At 43.9% G+C, this 9818-nt stretch overlaps 1 protein-coding gene across 1 annotated transcript in view; it reads right to left on the reverse strand.

Moving 5' to 3' along the window:
• HNRNPR (heterogeneous nuclear ribonucleoprotein R) overlaps positions 1-1831 on the reverse strand; it is a 40474-nt gene extending 38643 nt beyond the window's left edge. Inside the window, exon 1 of the mRNA XM_060015831.1 lies at positions 1701-1831. The gene's annotated coding sequence lies outside the window, so the exon portion shown is untranslated. The remainder of the gene's footprint in view (positions 1-1700) is intronic.
• Between the last annotated feature and the right edge of the window lie 7987 nt (positions 1832-9818).

Genomic DNA, 9818 nt, shown 5'->3' on the forward strand with positions numbered 1-9818 from the left:
CAAAAACAAAAACATTCAAAACTGGCACTTTTGATCAAGAAACTACTTACAGTTTAAGATGAATAGTTTACTGATTAACACACCTACTTCTATAAAGATGCATCCTAAAGTCCAAAACATCTTTGTGAACATTGAGTTTTCCATGCTCCCCCACCCCCAAATACGACCATAAGATCATCAGAACTCAGAAGTTCTCCGTATCACAAGACCCTTGCAGTATTGCACCTTGGAATACTATTAGTTACGGAAAGAAAGCAAATTTTAACAGAAAAGTTCAACGAACATCTGTTAAGGTGGTATTTTTTAAGTATGTGTAAAGCAAAAAGACAAGTTGCATATCAAGCACAAGACAGAAATATTTATGACTACCATCCATTGCAAAGGCTCTCTACAAGTTGATTCTGAAATTGTTTGAAATTTACAAAAAAAGTCTGTAAACTTTAACAACAACAAAAATGTACAACTATTAGAGTCCAGAAAATAAAACCTTTCGGATCAAGGAAAAAGCTCTCTTCAAGCCAAATACAATGTGCTCATTTTAAAAAAGACTTTCATGTCATATGAGACCATTTAAAACTCTTGTGTGTATTCAATACGATGCCACACAGCCAAACCATATTTCTGGATGCAGCAAATACACTAATGTGACTTAAGTCATTTGATCTAAACTTTTTTGCGAAAAGTAGAAATTTAAATAAGGACTCCTGGGAGATTTGGGAAGTCTGGCACTAGCCCCTCCCTGATTTTTTCTGAACATCTCGTGAAAATTCTTCACATTTAAGAGACCGGCTTTAAAAGAACCAACGAAATGAAGACTAACGGTTATCTCATGGCTTAGGAAGTGTCAAGCCCTTAACCTACGACTGACTCATGAGACATAAATTCAGCCTCCGGAGGACAGCAAAAATCTGAAACAGGTAGTGTGAAAGGACTGAACCCTTCAAGAGCCCCGTGGCTTCAAGTTTTAAATTTTGGCAATTACGGTTTTTACCGCAGAAGAAAAAGAATCGCCTTTCCAATTTAGTGCGCCTACGACAGTCTTAGAATTAGGTATCTCAGGCGCCGCTCGAAGGCTAAGTTTCATGGCCTCTAGTAGTCATTTTTTCCTTCAAATCTCGACTCGAAGCATGCAGAATGGAGGAGGGGAGGGAGGCTTCCCACACAAACCAGCCTTTTGGCCTCTGCTTCACACAAAAGTTTTCTCCCGGCTCAGGTCACCCGGGGTTTGCATCCCGCCCTCTGCCCACCCGCTCCCCATGCCGGTCCGGATCACCAACACATCCCACTCGTGGCTAGGCCGGAAGAGACGGGAGCGAGACGGCTCCGGCGGGGAGAAGCAATGGGGCCGCGGGCGCCCCAGGCCGCCGGCCCGGCCCGGCCGCGTGGAGCAGCGGGCGGAGGCGGGAAAAGCGCGCCCGGCCCGGCAGCCTGCGCGGAGGGCGCCGGGCCGGCCGGACCGCGAGCCGGGAGTTGGAGGGGCGGGGGGAGGATGAGCGAGGGCGAGGAGACGCCTCGGCTGGGTCAGGCCCTCAACTGAGCGGCCGGACGAGGCTGAAACCGCCACCAGCCCATCCCCACCCCCACCCCGGGGCCTCGGAGCGAAAACGAAACTGGGGACAAGGCGCCGTGCCCCGGCCGGGCCCAGTAGGGTCAGATCGGGGCTCCCGGCCCCTCCCCCCGCGGGCCGGCGCGAGACTCACCGGGGCAGAGCTGGGGCCGACGGCCGGGCCCGTGAGAATCAGCGCGAGGCGCTTTGAAAACGACTAGAAATGGCGCGCGCGCCACCCCCTCCCCCCCTCATGGACAGAGACGCGATCCCGGCAGCACGCGGGGTTTCCCGGAACTGCTTCCAGGGACTCCGAGAGGCCGGGCAATCACCGCGCGCGGCGGCCTGAGGAGCAGCTCAGAAGACCAATAGTAGCGAGAAGAGGCGCACCACGCCGGACGACTTGGGAGCCAATCGATGAAGCCGTCGGCTGAGCCAATGAGGGAACTCAGCGCCGCCGGCTGGGGAGCCTCCGGGGCGGGGGCAGGAACACAAAGGGGTCTGTGGCGAAGCCCCGGGTGGAGGCGAAGCCGCGGTGCTCCAGGCCCAGGGTGCCGAGGCTCCTCCCTCTTCGTCTGCAGCCGGCGCGAGGCCGAAAAAGTAGGCCGCCTCCGGAGCCCCGCCCCCTACCGTCCGCACCGGCTTGTTCGGCCGCGGCCCTCCCGCCCCTTGGCTGGCGCCACAGCGCCTGTAATCCCCCCGGGAGCCGCCGCCGCCGGCGTTCGCCCCAGACACGCCCACCGCCACGCGGTCCGGCCTCCCTCTTGGTCGTCTTTTGGGCACTAGTTAGAACACGGTGTAAGGATTTGGCTCGTCTGTTTTGTTGGAGAATTTCTTCGTGTAGAAAATCATCCCATGGAACGCTCGGAAAGCTGACTCCCGGGCTCCCTTCCACACATCGTTGGGAGCAGCTCAGAATGTGAGGGAAATCGCTAAAGTGGGCGTTTCTCAAGAGCAATGTTACCTACAAATGACAGAGCAGAGACCTTTCATCACGGGGTTTGGAGCTAATGAATATTCACAAGGTAGATAGGGCAGACGTATGCATCTACGAAACCAAAGGAATCGTGCAAGGAAAAGGGCTCATTCCCAAAGGAGACTAATGCCGTTATTCCTAAACATTTCTCACCTTCCACCCCCTACTGGTTTGTTCCCTGTCTTGCCTTAGTCCAAACCTATCTCATCCCACGGCCCTTCCTTCCCGACCCCATCTCCACTGCCCCATCCCTCTCGGGAAGTGGAGGAAGCCAAGCGGTGGTCTGCAAGATTTCCAGATAACTTCGAGGATCGTTTAAATTTCCCAGAAGCTATCAACCAAAAATTAATTATGGAAAACCTATGTGCCCGGTACTGGGCTAAACGTCACGGTGAATCCAACTTTTGTATTATGGGGTGTGAAACTTATACAAATGCTGGGATCCTTTAGAAAAATAATATAAAATGATGAGTGCAAATTTAGGAAGAGTCTTGGAAGGGCATGGTAAAGGGACTTTGAAGCTTAACCCTTATTAGCTTCACATAAATCTGCGTCTAGCTCGAGGGTTCTTAACCTATTTTGTGCCATTCGACAGTCTGGTAAAAGCTATGGATCTTTTAGGTTTTTAAATGCGTAAAATAAAGTAAAATACATAGCATTACAAATGTTGAAATACAATCAGGAAATACTTTTTTTTTTTTTTTTTTGGTGGTACGCGGGCTTCTCACTGTTGTGGCCTCTCCCGTTGCGGAGCACAGGCTCCGGACGCGCAGGCTCAGCGGCCATGGCTCACAGGCCCAGCCGCTCCGCGGCATGGAGGGATCTTCCTGGACTGGGGCACGAACCCGTGTCCCCTGCCTCGTTAGGCGGACTCTCAACCACTGCGCCACCAGGAAAGCCCGGTAATACATTTTTAAAACTCTTGTGACATAGTAATCTTTTTCTTTAAATATTAAATATCAAGATCGTGAAGCAGGTCAAACAACTACTGAAATGTAAGCAATGAGGAGGTATTTCAAGAAATCCCACAACTATAATGTGTATGAAAATATCTGTGATTCCTATTGGTGACAGAGTGAAAAGTACTGCTAATTCTCTGGTTTGTTGCCTACATTCACAATGGGGAAAAATGCTTAATTTTGGCAGTATATTAGTGAGAATAAAGTTGTTATTTCATTCCCTTCCAAGTTGAAGGGCCAGTGAATTCCATTCAGAGATTCTTTTAAGCCCATTTAACACAGGATAAGAACCCCTGGACTGGATACTGTAATTAAAGTGATTCTATCATCCAATATTTTCTGAGATAATATTTCAAATATTCACCCATATGGTCCTCCTAAGTATTGTAAGGAACGGCACCAAGAAATAAATGGAGGAGAGCTTAAACAAGCTTTATTTGGGAACGCTCCCGGGCGAGGTTCACTGGTCCGAGTGAAAGGGGCCAGAGGAGTCGCGCCCGGGCGAGGGTTTGGGCAGAATTTATAGGGGAAGAAGGGAAAGGGGTGTGATGAATCTGGGAGGGCGCAGGGTATTCCTTATTTGGTGGTCTTTTCGGGTATCGTGGCAATATCTGGTGCCGGTCGCATCAGTCTTGGGACCGTTAGTCCCGCCCCTCGAAAGGCGGGAAGGCTGGGCCGGGTGGAAAGCCCCCAGGTCAGTTCCTGGAACTGGGTGGTCCGGAAAGTCTCCAGGTCAGTTTCTGGAACTGGGTGGTCCGGAAAGTTTCGGTCTGATGCAACCTGTGAGTCTAATTGCGTTCCCCTGCCTCGGGCCAGTTGGCCTTACAAGTATACTCCACCTTTTCAGACCATATATCTTGATTTTTTTGAATTGGAAAGTATGGTCATCTGAGCTTTGCATTTCAAAAACAACTGTGTGTGTGTGTGCATTCGTGAATGCAGTATTATACAGATATTTGTTGTACGCCCTCTACATATAAATCACCGTGCTGAAAGTAGGAAATATAAAATGAATAAAACAATCTGTCCTCTGAGAGCTTACATTCTAGCTGACAAGTCAGGACAAGTATACAAATAGATATAATAAAAATGAGTTGCTAGGGAAAGCTCCAGCTAACCTTTTTTTAACCTTTTAACCTTTTAACCTTTTTCTTTTTAAAACTAGCTGTATTTTTTTAGTAGATGTTCTTTTATTTTATTTTATTTGTCTGTGCTGGGTCTTAGTTGCGACATGTGGGATCTAGTTCCCTGACCAGGGATTGAACCCAGGCCCCCTGCATTGGGAGCGCAGTCCTAGCCACTGGACCACCAGGGAAGTCCCAGTAGATGTTCTTTATTACTTTGAAGAAGTTCCGTTTTATTCCTAATTTGTTGAGAGTTTTTTAGAATGGATGTTGGATTTTCCCAAATGTTTTTTGTCTATTGATCATGTGGTTTTTGTCCTTTATTAGTACAGTAAATGATTTTGGATTTTAAACAAATCTTGTATCCAATTTGTTTTTGAGCTTCTCAGATACGTGTAGATTAGTGTTTTCTATTAATTTGGGGATTTTTTTGGCCATTCTTTCTTTCCTTATTTCTTCTTTTTTTTTATACAGCAGGTTCTTATTAGTCATCAATTTTATACACATAAGTGTATACATGTCAATCCCAATTGCCCAATTCATCACACCCCCACCCCCACCCCCCCGCAGCTTTCCCCCCTTGGTGTCCATACGTTTGTTCTCTACATCTGTGTCTCAATTTCTGCCCTGCAAACCGGTTCATCTGTACCATTTTTCTAGGTTCCACATATATGCATTAATATATGATATTTGTTTTTCTCCTTCTGACTTACTTCACTCTGTATGACAGTCTCTAGATCCATCCACGTCTCAACAAATGACCCAATTTCATTCCTTTTTATGGCTGAGTAATATTCCATTGTATATATGTACCACATCTTCTGTATCCATTCGTCTGTCGATGGGCATTTAGGTTGCTTCCATGACCTGGCTATTGTAAATAGTGCTGCAGTGAACATTAGGGTGCATGTGTCTTTTTGAATTGTGGTTTTCTCTGGGTATATGCCCAGTAGTGGGACTGATGGATCATCTGGTAATTCTATTCTTAGTTTTTTAAGGAACCTCCATACTGTTCTCCATGGTGGCTGTATCAGTTTACATTCCCACCAACAGTGCAAGAGGGTTCCCTTTTCTCCACACCCTCTCCAGCATTTGTTGTTTGTAGATTTTCTGATGAAGCCCATTCTAACTGGTGTGAGGTGATACCTCATTGTAGTTTTGATTTGCAGTTCTCTAATAATTAGTGATGTTGAGTAGCCTTTCATGTGCTTCTTGGCCATCTGTATGTCTTCTTTGGAGAAATGTCTATTTAGGTCTTCTGCCCATTTTTGGATTGGGTTGTTTGTTCTTTTAATATTGAGCTGCATGAGCTGTTTCTATATTTTGGAGATTAATCCTTTGTCCGTTGATTTGTTTGCAAATATTTTCTCCCGTTCTGAGGGTTGTCTTTTCGTCTTGTTTATGGTTTCCTTTGCTGTGCAAAAAGTTTTAAGTTTCATTAGGTCCCATTTGTTTATTTTTGTTTTTATTTCCACTACTGTAGGAGGTGGATCAAAAAAGATCTTGCTGTGATTTATGTCAAAGAGCATTCTTCCTATGTTTTCCTCTAAGAGTTTTATAGTGTCCAGTCTTACATTTAGGTCTCTAATCCATTTTGAGTTCATTTTTGTGTATGGTGTTAGGGAGTGTTCTAATTTCATTCTTTTACATGTAGCTGTCCAGTTTTCCCAGCACCACTTATTGAAGAGACTGTCTTTTCTCCATTGTATATCCTTGCCTCCTTTGTCATAGATTAGTTGACAATAGGTACGTGGGTTTACTTCTGGGCTTTCTATCTTGTTCCATTGATCTATGTTTCTGTTTTTGTGCCAGTACCATATTGTCTTGATTACTGTAGCTTTGTAGTATAGTCTGAAGTCAGGGAGTCTGATTCCTCCAGCTCCGTTTTTTTCCCCTCAAGACTGCTTTGGCTATTCAGGGTCTTTTGTGTCTCCATACAAATTTTAAGATTTTTTGTTCTAGATCCGTAAAAAGTGCCATTGGTAATTTGATAGGGATTGCATTGAATCTGTAGATTGCTTTCGGTAGTATAGTCATTTTCACAATATTGATTCTTCCAATCCAAGAACATGGTATATCTCTCCATCTGTTGGTATCATCTTTAATTTCTTTCATCAGTGTCTTATAGTTGTCATTGTCATTTGTCTCTAGGTATTTTTTGATTTCCTCTTGACTTCTTCAGTGATCTCTTGGTTATTTAGCAACGTAGTGTTTAGCCTCCATGTGTTTGTGTTTTTTACGTTTTTTTCCCCTGTAATTCATTTCTAATTTCATAGTGTTGTGGTCAGAAAAGATGCTTGATATGATTTCACTTTTCTTAAATTTACTGAGGCTTGATTTGTGACCCAAGATGTGATCTATCCTGGAGAATGTTCCATGTTCACGTGAGAAGAAAGTGTAATCTGCTGTTTTTGGATGGAATGTCCTATAAATATCAATTAAATCTATCTGGTCTATTGTGTCATTTAAAGCTTCTGTTTCCTCATTTATTTTCATTTTGGATGATCTGTCCATTGGTGTAAGTGAGGTGTTAAAGTCCCCCACTATTATTGTGTTACTGTCGATTTCCACTTTTACAGCTGTTAGCGGTTGCCTTACGTATTGAGGTGCTCCTATGTTGGGTGCATGTATATTTATAATTGTTATATCTTCTTCTTGGATTGATCCCTTGATCATTATGTACTGTCCTGCCTTGTCTCTTGTAACATTCTTTATTTTAAAGTCTATTTTATCTGATATGAGTATTGCTACTCCAGCTTTCTTTTGATTTCCATTTGCATGGAATATCTTTTTCCATCCCCTCACTTTCAGTCTCTATGTGTCCCTAGGTCTGAAGTGGGTCTCTTGTAGACAGTATATATATGGGTTTTGTTTTTGTATCCATTCAGCAAGCCTGTGTCTTTTTGTTCGAGCATTTAATCCATTCACGTTTAAGGTAATTATCGATGTGTATGTTCCTATGACTATTTTCTTAATTGTTTTGGGTTTGTTGTTGTAGGTCCTTTTCTTCTCTTGTGTTTCCACTTAGAGAAGTTCCTTTAGCATTTGTTGTAGAGCTGGTTTGGTGGTGCTGAATTCTCTTAGCTTTTGCTTGTCTGTAAAGCTTCTGATTTCTCCATCGAATCTGAATGAGATCCTTGCCGGGTAGAGTAATCTTGGTTGTAGGTTCTTCCCTTTCATCACTTTAAATATGTCATGCCACTCCCTTCTGGTTTGTAGAGTTTCTGCTGAGAAATCAGCTGTTAACCTTATGGGAGTTCCCTTGTATGTTATTTGTCGTTTTTCCCTTGCTGCTTTCAATAATTTTTCTTTGTCTTTAATTTTTGCCAACTTGATTACTATGTGTCTCGGTGTGTTTCTCCTTGGGTTTATCCTGTATGGGACTTGCTGCACTTCCTGGACTTGGGTGGCTATTTCCTTTCCCATGTTAGGGAAGTTGTCAACTATAATCTCTTCAAATATTTTCTCGGGTCCTTTCTCTCTCTCTTCTCCTTCTGGGACCCCTATAATGCGAATGTTGTTCTGTTTAATGCTATCCCAGAGATCTCTTAGGCTGTCTTCATTTCTTTTCATTTTTTTTCTTTATTCTGTTCTGCAGCAGTGAATTCCACCATTCTGTCTTCCAGGTCACTTATCCATTCTTCTGCCTCAGTTATTCTGCTATTGATTCCTTCTAGTGTCGTTTTCATTTCAGTTATTGTATTGTTCATCTCTGTTTGTTTGTTCTTTAATTCTTCTAGGTCTTTGTTAAACATTTCTTGCATCTTCTAGATCTTTGCCTCCATTCTTTTTCTGAGGTCCTAGATCATCTTCACTATCATTATTCTGAATTCCTTTTCTGGAAGGTTGCCCATCTCCACTTCATTTAGTTGTTTTTCTGGGGTTTTATCTTGTTCCTTCATCTGGTACATAGCTCTCTGCCTTTTCATCTTGTCTATCTTTCTTTGAATGTGGTTTTTGTTCCACAGCCAGCAGGATTGTAGTTCTTCTTGCTTCTGCTGTCTGCCCTCTGGTGGATGAGGCTATCTAAGAGACTTGTGCAGGTTTCCTGATGGGAGGGACTGTTGGTGGGTAGCTATCTCTAACCTTTTAAGATGAGGTAACACAGCACGGCCGAGACGAGTCCACAGCCCTGCCCCGTGACAGACCAAATCTGTGGTCTGACTGGTATGTCAATGAACAACATGCTTTTGCTTCTTAAAACAATTACAGGGCACCAGAATATTCAAACTGAAGCTTTGACTTTTACCACTTACAACCTGAAATAACAAAGAATGTTTAAAATTACCAAACCTTTTTATTGGATCCTTAGATTAATCTTCATCTTGCTTGCCCCTTTCATGATTCTAAAAGAAACAGTCTGTTCCTCAGACTCCAAACAAGATTACATCAATTCAGCCTCTTCAAAATGCCTTCACTTGCTACTAACAAGGTTAAGCCATCCAAGACACAGTTTGAAGTCACACACAGGGGAAAGGAAAAAAGAGATAATATAGAGGGACTTACCTGGTGGTACAGTGGTAAAGGATCCGCCTTACAATGCAGGGGACGTGGGTTCGATCCCTGGTCAGGGGACTAAGATTCCACATGCTGTGGGCCAATTAAGCCCACATGCGACAACTACTGAGCTCACACGCCTCAACTAGAGCCCGCGTGAGGTAAACTACAGAGCCCACGTGCTCTGGAACCCATGCGCCACAACTAGAGAAGAGGAAACCTGCACGCCACAAGTAGAAGCCCACGCTGCAAGGAAAGATCCTGCATGCCTCAGCGAAGATCCCACATGCTGCACCTAAGACCCAACGCAGCCAAAAATAAAATAAATAATAAATGTCTTTATTTACCATTTTCCAAAATGATAGTTCTCCAACCAAGACTGGCCAGAGCTGAACACTGTCTCTCATTTTTACCTCCTAGGATTATGCTTCTTTTAAAAAATAAATTGCCGTATGGGTGGCTTGCAATAGCTTGTAGTCAACTTACCCCAAGGCCTGCTTTATCATCATTTTTATGTGCCTGCTTTATCATCATTTTTGCATTTGTTCTTTTGAAGATTATCCTAGCTGGCCCAATGAGTTCCCTTCTAATTCTCAAATTCATCAAGCTGTTTTAAAGTGGAAAGAGTGTTTCTTCATCTTAGTGACACAACGTTTTAAACAATAATCACTACCATTTATGGAGCTCTTACCATGTTCCAGTGTTTTACAAATGCT

This window comes from Delphinus delphis, chromosome 1 (assembly GCF_949987515.2).
Source record: "Delphinus delphis chromosome 1, mDelDel1.2, whole genome shotgun sequence".
NCBI classification, from domain to species: domain Eukaryota; kingdom Metazoa; phylum Chordata; class Mammalia; order Artiodactyla; family Delphinidae; genus Delphinus; species Delphinus delphis.